This window comes from Athene noctua, chromosome 9, assembly GCF_965140245.1.
Source record: "Athene noctua chromosome 9, bAthNoc1.hap1.1, whole genome shotgun sequence".
NCBI classification, from domain to species: domain Eukaryota; kingdom Metazoa; phylum Chordata; class Aves; order Strigiformes; family Strigidae; genus Athene; species Athene noctua.
Genome location: NC_134045.1, coordinates 17,623,073 through 17,637,869, shown reverse-complemented (window position 1 = coordinate 17,637,869; position 14,797 = coordinate 17,623,073). Strand labels below are relative to the sequence as shown.

Here is a 14,797-nt window from a genome sequence, read left to right as displayed (position 1 = left end):
CACATGGAGCAGTAATTGTTATTTTTTAAACTTTAAGTAATGCTTCTTCCAGAGAGGCTTCAGACAACAGTCAGATACAATGGGACGTTTAAAATGGGAGGGATTTTACAATGATTATCTGAGCTGTTCAAAATTAGCACTTCAGGTTTATTTTTAAAACCAAAGGAAAGATTATACTCTTCCCTATCATAATTCTTAGCTGGTCATAAAAACACTGACAAAAGTATTACTGCTGTGACTGAATTTCAAATCTTGGCAAACCTTTACGTGCATAGTGCTTGTAACATGCTGGCTTTAACAAGATAGAATATGAGGTCTAACCTTTATAAACTGTTACAAAAGCATTCTTGAGCTGTATTGCCAAGTGTAAAGCCCTTCTCCAGTGAGAGTCAAATATTAGGACAATTCCTTTTGAGAAATTAAAACATCATTAGTTGCAGCTGTGTCAATAACCGTCTTTGGTTTTGATGACCATGCTTATTAAGAAGGGCTTATTTATCAGGTGGAATTTCACCCTAACTAGAATTACTTGCAAAGGAAAAAAAAAAAAAAATAATCCATGCTCACTCAGTGAAAGGCATGGGCTGTTCTACCAATTTTACTGGTTAGGAAAGCAACGAACTTGTTCCTACAACTATGGTTTCCGTGAATTCTTTGAGGGGAACTTCACAGACCACTGCCCAGATGCGACAGCAAACAAGCACTATGGTGGAAAACTGAAACAAGGTGTAACCAACAGCTATTATTATAACAGGCAGCCTGCTTTGCTGGCTATGCAGAAAGTAGTGAAACTAGAGTTTCAGATCACATGACCAATTTCCTCAGCACCAGATAAAATATAATTCTGAAGAAAGATGCAAGCTTTAATCTCACATTTATTCTGCGCAGTTATCAGTTCCATTAACTTATACTAACCCATTCACAGGTATCTGTGTATAGTCAGAGCACTCAAATTTAATAGATTTAGCATAGTAAATGAGGGCTCTGTTTCTGCCCATTATAACACATTATTCCTTTCAGCAGTAGCAAGATGACAGTTATTATCTTAGATTCCCAGAAATGTCAAATTCAAACTATGCACAAACACCTTCAAAGCAAAACTGAGTTTTACCCCCTTTATCCAGGAAAGGATAGACTATTTTAAACTTTATTAGCATAAGTAGTCTGGAAGATTGCTCCGACACCATCATTAAATAACACACGCTAACATTATAAAGTTTCATAGAAAGAGATGCTGATCTGAACCAGACACATCTAACCCTGGTGCCACAAAGCCAAAAAACAGCAGCTAATGAATATCTGTGGGAAAACCTCAGGGAAAAAAGCAAATGATCCAGTAGGGACACTTGGATATAACATGGAACAAAATTTGTATGGCAGTGCTGAACAGACCGATAAAAAAAGCCTAGTGTAATTTGGAAAAAGGAACAGCAGACAAACACTGTGAAATGCCAAGTAAATAATTACCTCTCCTTTTAATCATGCCACCAGCTACATCATCAGTCACACAGAGTAGTGGAAAGTTGTTAGATGTTAAGGATTCTAGTCATTTTTTACCTATTCCCTTCAATTCCAGAAGTTTGACTATTAAATAAGATTTCATACATAAAATGAGGCACCTAAAAGGTAAGTATACCTGCCAATGTTGTCTGATCATGAACAGGACGTTTCTCATTATAGCAAAACTTGGTGTGATTTAATAATATTTGGTTTAACACATTACCCCCTTGCTTGCAAAAGACACCAGTCACCAAGGAATTTTTCCAAAGTCTTATGATTTGGCCCTAATGATAAACAGAAGGAAGTCTGAAAGTCTAAGAACTCCAAGAAAACCTGCTTGCTAGAATTTTGAGTCAGCAGCTTTGAAAACGTGATGAAATTCACTGCCTAGGAAGAAGAGCAGTAGAAATGTCTGGGATTAACCATAGGGTCTGGGGTGGTCTGAACCATTATGAGCTTTGCCACCTGTTGGAGAGGGCTGCAAAGAGGTTCTTCACACAGTAAAATCTCAATGGACATTTCCTCATTCAGAAAGAAGACTGAAAGAATCAGTTTAGCAGAGATGAAATCTATAAAGCATAATGTGGAAGGTTTTCAGATATTAAATCAGGTTTCTAAAATTTAAATTAAATTATCTTCCTAAATGCTTATAAATGGTTTTCAGTTATTCTATTGAGCTCTGAAACAAAGCACGCTGAAAATGCCTTGAGAAATTTTGTCACTTCATTCTTTGAACTTTTCAGTAGAGATAAAACAAGCCAACTAATACAAAGCTTACTTAGCAGGCATCAAAACAGACCTTAATAATCAAGACCTGTTGCCTCAGGACATATATAGAGAACATGGGGGTTTTCTCTTTTCTGTTTCTGAGCAGAAGACGTGAAGGGCTTTCTTATCCTCATCCTTTGTTTAGATTAGCTAAATAACATGCTTACTCCCAAATCCACAGATATGAACATCAAAGGCTGTGCAACAGTTGTGAATACAGTTGAAGTCATTTGCAAAAGTAAATTGTATCTGGGACTGCTGTCTGCTGTAGGTACCAGATTATCACTGAGCTACATCCTGACCTGATAACTGCAGTTCCCTGGAAAACCCCTATCAACATCCTCCCTGCTCTTCGCTCAGCAACGACAGAGGAATGGCTTATTTTCTTGTAAGGAAACTTAACTCTAGTTGGTCTCCTTATGTAAGATTTTGAAAAATGTCTCTCATTAGTTGCCTAACTTCTCTGAATAATTAATGTTTTGGTTTGGTTTTTTTTTTAAAGCCATTCATCTTTGCTGCTGTACATCATAAAAATGTGAAACAATAATCTAACCAACCTCGGCCTTCTAGCAAGTCAGGAAATCAATGCCATCACCTGTGCTGGACTGTTATGACAAATAGGGGCAAGGGAGTATTTAACTGTGGAACATGATTATTTAAAGTCCTACTTAAGATACATTGAACATTTGCCTACATTTATTATAACTGTTTCAAAAAAAGTGAGTTTTGAGTCAAGTCCCACACTTCTCATGTTTTCTGCATTATTTAGCAAAAAAATTCCTCTTCCATTTGTACTGTACAATGCCAGATATACACCCTCGTGTTCAGTTTTAGCACACAGACAAGGTCAGAAAATGGCAGGTGGCACTGAAGAATGCATCACAGTCCCACAGAAGGGTTGGGGTACTCAGGCTAGGCTGTAGAAAAGCCCACTGGCCCATCAGGTTGAGCTCACTGAACAGAATCCTGATTTACATTTTATGTGGGTGACGTTATTAGAGACACTGACGCCTGCTCTTTGGTGAGCCTCCCTCCCTCAGGCTGCCACTGCCCAGCAAGTCAGCCCCAGGCATCTAACACAAAGGCTGAATCTTTCCCTTCTGTCTGCCCTGAATGGTCTCAAGACTTAAAATTAACCATAATCAAGATGTTACAAACATTTCCTCCTTCTGAAAGGCCCACCTACACTGTCTTGTACACTGACTTCTGGGGTCATAACTTTACCTGTGAAAAATACTGTTAAATTTCACTTTTACATCCAAGTGCTGACAGTGTTTTACAGGAACCTGGTCTCATTCATCTGAGGGCTCTAGCTTTTTCGCTTGTAGGTATAAAAATCCTTATAGATTGGACATCTCCAAACTGCTTTGAAAATCATGTTTGTGTGAGACAGGCATAGTCCGTGTTGATCAAATATCAGACACTTTCAAGTACCATTCAGATGTCTGCTAACTCCTAAAACTCTTTATAAAATGATACTAAATAACATAAACTTTTGTGTTTCTCTCCAAGCCAATTTCTTTTTATTCAGCTCCTTCATTAGTGTCAGCAACAAATAAGTACCTATCGCAACAATAAGGCTAAGTTTATCTTGTTTCCTCCACTCCCTTTCTCACTGTATTACTAAGACTTGGAACAATAACAGGATGCCGGGATGCAGGATAGGAAAACGCTGACTCCCAGCTGGAAAACCTTGGAGACTAGAGAGTCGAACACTCCCAGTATTGCTTAACAAAAAGAGAAGTGGATTATTCTAATTGATCTTCATTTTCTGTATACTGCTTAACATTTTGGGATACTGTTGATTTTAGTTTGCCTGATTTGGGAACAAACCGAAACTCCACCAAGGCTGACTCAGGTAAGAGATAAATGCTATTTGCTGTCCTTCAGCTATGAAGTCCATGTCAAAGGTTTTTTTAACTCCATCAAAAATCTCTTCTAATGTCTTATGTAATTTAAGAAATACCAGCAGCCAGGCTATGAATTTTATACATATCAACAGAATCCTTTGGGCCTAACATTGATGGCACTTAAACCAAATTAAGTGCAGACAACAGCAGAGCTGTTTACAGTTGATACTGGAAGAGGAAAATCTCTGGCTTTCTTGGGCTATACCACAATATTCCCAGATTGCTTAAAAGAACAGACACTTTATGGGTTTTTGTAGTTCTGTTTTGTAATATTCAGATTATGTTGCTGACGCTCATTCACAATGGAAAAGGGACAGAAATGATACTGTAAATTGCACCCATAAACCCTTTAGGAAAGGATTTCACTTGCAGTGTGGACAGTTACAGGCTTAGGACTCTTTTGAGTGAGCAGGTATATGCTGTGCTATGATTTGATGGAATATATTTTATCAAAATGAGGGCTGACTTGGTATCTGTCTTTAAGGTGATATGGCTTTATTGTGACCAATGCCAAGAGGAGGTGAAAGCCACCATGTATACTAGTCAGCTTTGGCATATCTCTCCTGCTAAGAGATTTATTTAAGGCTTAGAGGGGAGTTTGCATAAATATGTCAGTGACTTGGTTTCCTAAATCGCAAGTTTAAAGTGGCCCAGGTACTCTAGCACACTAACTCTGGACTACCAGGTTTTACAGCCCCTGCTCTAAAAGACCAGTAACTTATTTTAGAATTTTCTTGATCTCAGTGGTTCAAAACAAACCATTTTTTCTGACGAGGTATTTTATGAGCAGTGTCTTGATACAAAAAAGTTGTTGAAAAAGCTTTTATCTTATCCTGAAGTTAGTGTAGCAAGTTCCTGTGCTAACAAGTTTGCTGTACAGCTTGCAAAGACAAAGTGTTTATGCATAAGAGATGAACTGATACTGCTTTTTTTGTAAGAACTCTATTCTGCAGTAGTGGGACTGTCAGTGTGCACAGCACCTTACTGTGCTGGTTGTCATGCTGTAATAAAGATAAAGGAAAGAAAGAAATTCAAGGGAAAAAGATATGGAAGAAGATGGATTTCTGTGAGAAAATCTGTTCTGTTCTTAGCTACCGAAAATATTAAAAGTTGGTTACTACTGCAGTTAACAAAGATATAGTTAATCAATGTGTCTCTGCCTTTGGTGATTATAAATCACTGTATCAGCATTTGTAAAAGCATACAGTATTATAGATGTTCATGTAGGAAAAAATATTAGACAAAAGCAAGGATAGTCCAATGATTTACAGAAGCTTCTCATCTTAGGTTAATTCGTGCCTTGTAACAACAACCAATACACCAGAAACAAATCACAGAAATGCTGACTGGCTATTTATCTGCAGCATCTCCGGGAGTTACTTTTTATTCTTAAATAAAGGGTGACCAACAGGAGAAAAGGACACAGGATTAATTTAGCATATGAAAGCCTTAGGATAGTACAGTATACTATAGAGAAGATGTGAAGCTACAAACCATAAAACAAATTAATTTGAAAGAAAAAGATAAACCTAATTAACAAATCATTCCTGCTTTGTCCACAAACCTGGGCTTTATTTTTCCAAGTGCTACAGCTGTACTGCATTGCAAAAAGGAGCATTTCCCAAAGCTTTGCTCTTTAACATAAGATCATAAAACTGTTTCTTAAACATTTTAAAACAAATGCTAACACTGAAATTATGCCATGAAATAGCTACACATCACTCAGCAATCTGCAGCTTGCAGAGCTCTAGATTCAGGGCCCAGGGCTAAAGATGCAGCTCAGGCAGAGAAAGTTGCACCCAAACAGTTAACAGGTTTGTTGCCAGGTTTGTTTCACATCCTGCCTCTGTTGAGTGAAACAGAACTGAAAACAGGATACAGGTAAAAATCACTGGGGATGGTTTGGAAGCTCCTCTGATTTATAGCACTTAGGGAACAAAGGACTTCACTGTGCATTCATAAATCAATTACTTCAATTAATATTTCAAATGAAAAACAGAAAAACTTTCTAAAAATTCTTTTTTCTTGTCAAGGTACTCGTCTACAGAACTACAGGCTTAAATCAGGCCAGCTAATACTTTATATTTTCTAAAGATGCAAAGATTCACAGAATAGAGGTAACCAATTATTTCCAGCAGCTGAGCTTTCTGTAGGGAATCTTCATGGTCATTTTGCATTCATAATTCTGGTTTTTGCTCAGGTTCTAGAAGTTTAATTCAGAGCTTCAAATGTTAGTGCCAAGAAGAAAATAAGAGGTTCTCTGTGAGAAATTGTTGGCCAGGAAAACACCTTCGTGTATTTTTTTAAAAACAAATGTATTTCCCTTTTTTATCCTTGTGGGTTTACAAATTAAAAACCCCTCAAAGTTTAGCCCTGATACATCTAGTTTCCCTTCTACCCTAGAACACAGCAGACAGTGATTATTTCTGTAAACTGGAGATTTGCTAGGGCGAAGAGATGCCCAGCTCACAATCACCAAGGTAAAACAATTCCCCACACACGAAGAGCTGATCAGAATTTTAACAAGGAGAACAGACCTTAGCAAATGCAGAGCTGGGTACTAGTTGATCCATGATGAGAGTTTGCTTAATCCACCTGTGGACTTCAGTTCAGCACCCTACTCCATTCAAAAGGCCTACACAGGTGTACTGCCACTGCAGACACAGAAAGCAGGCAATGCTCTGGTGCCACAGTCATGATCAGGAGCCACCATTTTTGCTGGCATCCTGCTCCAGGGCCTGTCCTCGGCCCAAGCACCAAGCCCACTGCAAACCCAGGAATCCCACCAACAGGACTGATGCTGGGAATAATGATGTGCGAAATGAATGCACATCACTCGCCAATGCATGTGCCACCTACCTCCTAAAATCTGCAAATTAGTCTGATCTCAAAATACCAAAGGAAAAAAAAAAGAACTGTTTACAATTCTTCAGAGCGAGAATACAGATTAGCTCTTTCATTCAATGAGAACCTGAACTTCACTCATCTTGATCTGAATTTCAGATTTGTCAATAAGCATCAACTAGCTATATTTTGAATGTAAGATTTTGCTGAGTATTTCAAGTTCTCTCTGTAACATACTTCTGAGATGGATGTTATTTGTGCCATGAGTCTATACACATCTGTTGGGCAGCCAGTGAGAAGATTTGTGGCCCAGCCCTCCCAGGTGCTAGTTAAAGCCCACAGACGTTCATCGGAACTGGAACAGCAGAGAGATGTGTTTTCCAGGGCTGGGCAAAGACGGGGAAGGGCAGTGGGGAAACTTATCCACCTATTGAAGATGTTCACACTGCCTATACTTCGGTTTTGGTACTCTGAGTACATCCAAGTAAACATTTACAATCAGAAAACCAGAAAGAATCAAGCAGGTGGATGGACACTCCGGCAGATTTGTCTCCAGACAAGTATTTTTGTGTGAGATAGACAGCAAAAGTGTCTTACAAAAGATTAGCAGCTGCATGTGAAAGTGTTACCAAGTTTTATCCATTAAAGAGTCCAGAACTTATAGTGAAAAATGACTGATATTTTAGAGAAAAGGCAAGCATGGTCACCTGGGACACACTGCAGAAATCATATGGGGACCTTTCCAAAAGACCGGTGGAGAAAAAAAGAGTATTCTGCCCTAACATTGATATCTGAAATGCAAGGAGTTACAGAGCACCACCATAGCTAGAAGTAGATCAAAACCAGAAATGTTTTATATTCTTCATTTTTCAAAACCCAAAGAGGTCAGTTTTATTGTTCCAGTCTAGTTGTCATCAAAACCCTCCTGTTCCTGTGGGATTTCACCAACATCTTCTGTCAAAACTTTAGGAGAAAGAGCCCCCTGTTTCTACTGTACAATCTTTTAAAAAGCCTACTATCAGTCTCCACAAATGAGCAGTAGCCCATCTGGCTTTTCACCCAACAAAGTCATCCCTTTGTCTGCATCCTCCTCTCTCCCCAAGCCCACAAGCAACATCTGGAACGGTCCTCCTGACACCTGGCAAAGCTCACGGGGTGCAAGGTGGGTTATCAGCAGCACACACAGGCCCTTGTCCTTATTGTGTATGACAGAGTAAAGGGAAATTCCACTTCCACACTATGTCTGGAGGATACAGTTGAATTCCTTCTCCTGCCTTTGTCCACATTTCTAAGCAATGCTTTGGTAGGATCAGTCTTCCTTTTCCCCTTCCTTTTATGATGCTATCTGCTATGAATCTGTGCTCTGGAAATCCTCTAGGAGTGCAAAGTCTACCTTGCAACATACCACTTGAGGGGACTAAGGGCCTAATGCTGCTTTCATGCAAATGATAGGAAATCCTGCCATTGATGGGAATTGTTCCTGTCATAGGTTCAGCTTCATTGGCAGAATCTCCACTGGCACAGAATTTTGGGTTAGCTTCTCCATTCTTTTTGTGGGATACTCCCTCCCCCTACCTCCTGTCTTAGACCTGAATTCAGAGGACATTTGCATTATCTTACTGACTTTTATTGTCATTATCTTTCAGATCTATATTATCTGTCTGCAGGAGAATCAGTTTACTCATGTCAGGGTTAGGCCAACCAATCAATAGTGCTAATAAGGTATCAGACTTTTCACCACCTAATCTATGAATCCAAACCTACAATGAAATTGTATATATGGTCTATTTGCTCACAACTGTTAATTTAGGTTTTTAGGCTGTCATTAAAACATAAACAAATATTGCTCCAGTATGCATATCTTAGTATCATCCAGACTACTAATGCACTCCCCCTAAAACACGTATCTGGCACAGAAATGAAGAAGCGAAGGCAGAAAGCAGAGAGCACAAAAAGCAGGAATGCTTTTTGTAATGGGTTCACTTTACAAAGACAATATTGTGAACTTGACAGTGACAAAGCTACTGCAGAGCTCTATCATCTGTAGCACCATTTAACAAACACATTTATTTTGTACAATAGAATTGCCAGCAGCAGCCTTGGTAAAAGTTTAGGATTAGAATAGATAATGAATCCTCCAATAATTGCACTTGGAGATGACTTAAGTTTCAAACAGGAAGAAAGGGGCACATTTCTCCTTGGAATATATTGGGTCATTTTCCTGCTGTGAAATGGTGAGCTGTATTACCTGCCTTGTATGGACTGATCTTCGGCTTCTTTAGATGAAGAGAAAGGCTTCATTCGCACAAGAAAGGAGTATTCAGTGGCCATGACTAAAATATGAGCTGTGGGAGAAATAAACATTCCACTTACACAGCCACTAACTAAGAAAAAAAAAAAAATTCCACCACATCTTAAGAAATATCTCCAGCTGTGTTTCAGATTCAGGCAGCAAACGCACAAGTGCAGCACTGCTGTGAATAAGAACTTCCCAAACAGTCGGGTTATTTTAAAGCCATCAGCTCCCCGGGGATGCAGGCTCAGCAGCAGGGCAGCAGCAGCCACCAGCCTAGATCCTGGGCGCTGGCTTGAGAAGACCTGTGAGCAGAAACGTCCCCGGGTCAGCCAGCTGAAAGCCCCCAGCTCTCACTTTTATCACTTTCACAAAAACTTCTTACTACATGTAAACAAAAGCATGGCCTGTCTTGAAACAGGGTCACTCCTGCAGTCACATCTTGCATGTGGAACCAGCACCGACTATGGCTGCAATCTGTTTCATGAAGCAAGCCCTCCCTGGGTGCGGGTTCCCTCATTGCCTCTAGACTGGAGTTGTAAAATTCATCAGACTAATGACCTGCTTAAGCCAGTGCATAGATAATGGAGCAAAACACAACACAACACTGTGCTAAATTACTATCACTCCCACACGGAAACAAATCCATACAGAAAAAAGTCTAGCTCTAAAAAAAGTCACAAAACTTACAGCAGCTTTCCTCATCCCTATGTCTAAGGCCTGAATTTTCAGGCCCTCCAGCTTCCCTTTACCAGCAGTGTAAACTGGAAATCTGCTTCCCGAGATTTATTTTGATTTGAATATGAGATTTTCCTGACAAGAGCTAAACTGTAGGTAAAAATATTGAAAGGTTCATTGTGAATTCATAAGAGCAGCAATAATATCGTTTGTATCATTTCACAACACATGGAGATTATGACAATGGAAATGTTCCAGGAAAATACTGTAACTATAGGGGTGGGCAGAAAAGGTCTTAAAGTTAATTAAGTCTGGTCTGGAAGTCCAGTTGAATAAGGGCAGGAAACACAGAAGAATGAACTGACATTTGAATTAGACATTTTTAAAAGGGAGAAAAATACTGAATACTAATTACCAAACAAAATATGTCCAGACACACCCTGGTTTTTTATACTCTTGGCCAGCCAGAAAACAAGAGATTTATGTATATGTACATGCTTTCTTTATCTGCCACAAAATTAACTTTCAGAGGAAATATTAACGCATTCAGTTACTCAGTAGAATAACTCGGGCAAAGGAATCAGAACACACAGCCAGCTAAAACATGGTTTCTCTGCTTCAGCTTACTGTTAGCACAATAAATATCAATTATTGTGACCTGTGCATGATGCTTGTGTTCAAAACAGATACTTTTGCTCTTGAGCTTTTGTTGCGGGAAAACGTCAGAAAAAATCTTATCTGCTGTAAACACAGCTACATTGTACTTTAAAAGAAAAAAAAAAAAAAACCACGTTTATTGCATGCAGTTCCTGAAAAGATGGGGACTTTTCCTTAATCAAAGCTACTCAGTTGGAGCTCTGTGTTACGAAGCCTCTCTGATATTAAGGCTTTATCTGGAAACAAAGGAGAAGTGAAAAAAGCTCTATAATACATTATTCTCATAGTGTACCTTATTTTGTTTCAGCTTGGCCAAACTCTTAAACATTCAGCAACAGCTTCAGCTAATCTCTGTGTACAGCACAGCTAACCAGGGGGCAGTATCAAAACAGACCAATTCTGAAATGTGCAGCAATTTGTTGTAGGAAGCAAAGCTTCTGCCTAGAGATGCTTGAGAAACCTTTTTTAGTAATCACAAACACCTCCAATATACACAAACTATTTCATTGCTGCACTGGGATGAGAGAAATAATTTTTGGAGGATTGCTTTGTCCCCTTCTCACTCAAACCCCAGCTTCCCCAAAATCAAACAATATCATGAGTGTGGGAGGTGCTGGGGATGAGGGAAGCTTAGTGCTGAGACACGTGCACCTCCACCTCTCCCACCAGAGCCACCACAGTTTGGGCTAAGCAAAAGGAAACCGGCTCAAAGCAAGTGATAAAGAAGCTGAATCTACAGACAAATAAATATGGCACTGAGACTGACAGAGCCTCAGTTATTCTTTAAAGTCAGTGAGACCCTTCGCAGGAATGAGTACACCTGATTGCAAGATCATCCCTGAAACTACTTTTGGGATACAGGGAAGAGAACAAGTTCTTTGCCTGTCTGTAACACTGTCACTTCATCACTATTTTCAGCATCTGTCTTTATCAATAATTAATTTGGATGGAAGATGTTTTCCTCTTAGCTTTTTATTTTGGACAAAGAATTCTAATTTGTGGGGAAATTGTTTGTGGTTCCGAACTATGCATCCAGGGTTTATCTCACCCACCTTAGTAGCTCACTTCAGAACAGAAGGGCTGTATTTAATGCAGAGTTAAACCCCCAAAGCAGCTCAGATTTCAACAGCATTTGGCAACTGTCATCAAAAGACATGGGGCCAAGAACAAATTTTCTGTTACTTAACTGTTAGCTTCATACCTGCAACATCTGCAAAGCAAATAAATCATACTAGTCATAGGTACTATGAGCTTCCTGATTTTAAAAAATGGAATGTTAAACCAACAGAGCACAGAATCTATATGAAACGATGATGATGAGGCGATAATATTCTGTACCAACACCCAAACTCTGCTTGTGGGTTTGAGCATACTCACTGAGCACCAGAATACTCCTGCTCCTTAGGAGTCATTCAGCCCTCATATATGTGCTCCCAAAGCTCAGAAGCTGTAAAGATCTTAAACTCAATGCTGTCCACACTATCAACAACTAAGACAAAGCCAAAATCTTCTGTTTATGATACTATATTTATTTGTTATGAAACAGTGTCACAAATTGGCTTAACAATTTAATCACAAATTAACTTCAAAATATTTTAGTGGCTGGGTTTATAGCAGGCACCATGCTTAAACACATTTTATCACTTGTTACATTTATATTTGTATGCCAAGACTGGACAATACCACTTGCTTCTTTAAAAAGCACTCTAATCCATTTTGGGATCACTTCAGGGAAATTTTCTGTAGTAAATCATTATATGATTATAGTAGCATGGCCAGAGTAAGAACTCTTAAGCAGCACCAGAACACATCTATTTCAGTGCTTCATGTAGTGTATCTGTCCAGTTTCAAATTGGTTATCATCAATTCTCAAGTATCTCTACAGTCTCTGTGATGACAAATAACATTATAATGAGAAATGCGTAAAAAGACATTGATTCTGCACCTGGCATGATACATGATCTGCATGCTGAGAGTGTGAAATGAAGAAGATTCTTAAAACTCACCTAGTGATTCAGCATGGCTCTGATAGACTTTCATACATATTTCTCTCCTGGGCAAGGTAGAAGGCCAGCAGTTTTACTAAAACTGGAGGATTCCTTGTTAGATGTACCAGGATGCTCATATGAAAGGAAAACAATCATCCATTAAAGCAACAATCAGACTGTATAACTGATCTGATGAGGAGAAAGCCAGTGCTCTCACCACTCAGTGTAATGTTTTCAAAGTACTGTTTCACCTTCATCACATATGTCATCCTCACCACAGCAAACAACCCTCACTTAAACAGTGCACTGGCATTTCAACAACAGAAGTGATTCAGGAGTTGTTAATTTATCTAGTCCAAAAATAATGCTTCTTTAAAGTTCACAAAGAGAGAAACCCAGCAACTTAAACCATGTATTTAATTTGCTTCTCAATTATCAGATTTGCAAGTAAGAAACTCAGATAAAAAACACGTTACTATAGATCAAGAGAAAATTATTTAATTAAAGATTAGAATAGGAATTGTAGCCTGTGCACATGAAACACAGAAGCAGTCCCTCTTGGTTGGGTGACTTCACTATGTAAGATTTTTGACATGCTGCATAAAAAAAGCCCTAGCTTCTCTCCAACCTATGCAGAATTTGCATACTTTTACACATACTATAGGAGTCACATGTTTTATTAGGTCATGTATGGGATCCATTTCCAGAGACAGAAGTGTTTTAGATCCCCAGACGTCATTAAACTACCACTACCCACAGAAGGCTACCAGTCCCTAAAGAACACAAAACAACTAGGCACAATCTATCAGCCTGTCTTTTCCATATTTTCCCAGAAAATGTTGTTTGAGGTTTTCTTGAATTCTAACAGAAGCAAAATTCAGAGCTGATTCCAAGCTGTACGGGTGTTGTGTAGAGGTAAATCAAGATCTAAGCCAAACAAATGTGTATTTGTGAGCAGGAAATTGAATCTGAACCTAAACCAGCAATGCATTCAACAGTATTATAACTAATCCATTCTTTATCAGATAGGAGTCATGTAGGAACATAGACAGCACTCTCCAAACTGCAAACATGTTTTTATAAGTTCTTGGAAAAGATAAGGTTAACTAGAAATTGAGATAAATCAGCAGAAGTTAAAGTCCTCCTACCTTTGAGATTTTGGGCCTTGGTGTTTGACTGTCCAGTAGACTTGCCTCTGGATTCTCTCAACTAAATCAGCATTTATCAGCAAAGGATTTTTGTGGGCCAAAGTGAGATTGTGATTTTCTCTTGCACACCAGCTAACGGGCAGTAAATGTTATATATCGACTGATACAATTATCAGGGTATCTGTGAAGGTTAGTGCTGTGAGGAACAGTGTTTGAGCTGAAGTAGCACCACCAACAGAATTACTTCCCTTTTAGTCCCAGAGATCATGCCTGTATATAGTGGGTCAGATTCAGAGCAATTCAGAGCCAAGATGGACAAGAGCACAAAGCACAATATTTCTGGCCTACTGTGACAACTGACTGCATCTGTAGTACTGCACTGTTCACAAATTAAAATAAGCAAAGCCTGCTATAGGCTAATCTTTCCCCACTCGTGCCAACATTTTTATTTTTGTTAATCTACCCAGCTAAAATATTATCAGGCACATCACTGATGTAAAATACTATAGTAAAGTCAGGAGAATTTACTGATGCAAGATCAGATCCTGCACCTGCCTCATCCTGCTTCTCTTTCAGAGCTGTGATGAGGTGACTTCTAGTAAACAAACTGTAAATCTAAACATCCCTTTTCCATAAAAGCTTCTTGGCAAGGAACAAAGGAGGTCTTTGTGATCTCTTACAACGTTCTCCCTCACTCATTTCTCTAAAATCACTCTGTTTATAGCAAATGTCTTCTTAGACTATACATTTCTTATTTTCAGTTCACACTCAGCCTTTTCACATGCCCTTCTCAGTATTTACTACAGCACTTCAATCCAGGAGTCAGCGAGTCACTTGCTAAAATGCAAGTGGGGTGTCAGGAAGCTCTGGGACGACATTCAGGTACACTTCATTATTGTTGCTCACCTGTCTTCTGTGCACAAGCTCTCACTCACTAGCTTGGAGAGTGGCCTTGTAGTTCGTTTTTTAAAAAAAAAAAACAACAAATCAGTGCTTGCCTCTCCCATTTGT

At 39.0% G+C, this 14,797-nt stretch overlaps 1 protein-coding gene across 1 annotated transcript in view; it reads left to right on the top strand.

The window, feature by feature from the left end:
- Window positions 1-3,994: 3,994 nt before the first annotated feature.
- The window catches only part of CDH5 (cadherin 5), a 31,049-nt gene continuing 20,246 nt past the window's right edge, over window positions 3,995-14,797 (top strand). The window contains exon 1 of the mRNA XM_074913555.1: window positions 3,995-4,126. The gene's annotated coding sequence lies outside the window, so the exon portion shown is untranslated. The remainder of the gene's footprint in view (window positions 4,127-14,797) is intronic.